This window comes from Sinocyclocheilus grahami, unplaced genomic scaffold (assembly GCF_001515645.1).
Source record: "Sinocyclocheilus grahami isolate Dianchi unplaced genomic scaffold, SAMN03320097.WGS_v1.1 scaffold1163.1, whole genome shotgun sequence".
Lineage (NCBI taxonomy): Eukaryota > Metazoa > Chordata > Actinopteri > Cypriniformes > Cyprinidae > Sinocyclocheilus > Sinocyclocheilus grahami.
Window position 1 is genome coordinate 315106 of NW_015506342.1, and position 214 is coordinate 315319.

A 214-nucleotide genomic window follows, 5' to 3' on the forward strand; every position below is an offset into this window, starting at 1 on the left:
ACTAGTTAAAATTGCTAATTTCTCTGGATTTAAACATTCTTCGAATCATTTGAGATAATGTAAGTACACATTCATTGTTAGTTTCCGGCCGCAGCGGTATCCTTTCTAGCCACAACCCTGGAACGATGTGCATTACCTTTCTTCTGCGGGGCGTATTTGGAGTTTCTCAGGCCTTCGGATGGAGATTTACTGCTGATCACAGAACCCTGCTTCA

At 42.5% G+C, this 214-nt stretch overlaps 1 protein-coding gene across 1 annotated transcript in view; it reads right to left on the bottom strand.

Moving 5' to 3' along the window:
• LOC107567484 (liprin-alpha-4-like) overlaps positions 1–214 on the bottom strand; it is a 43077-nt gene that overhangs the window by 30751 nt on the left and 12112 nt on the right. The window lies entirely within an intron of this gene.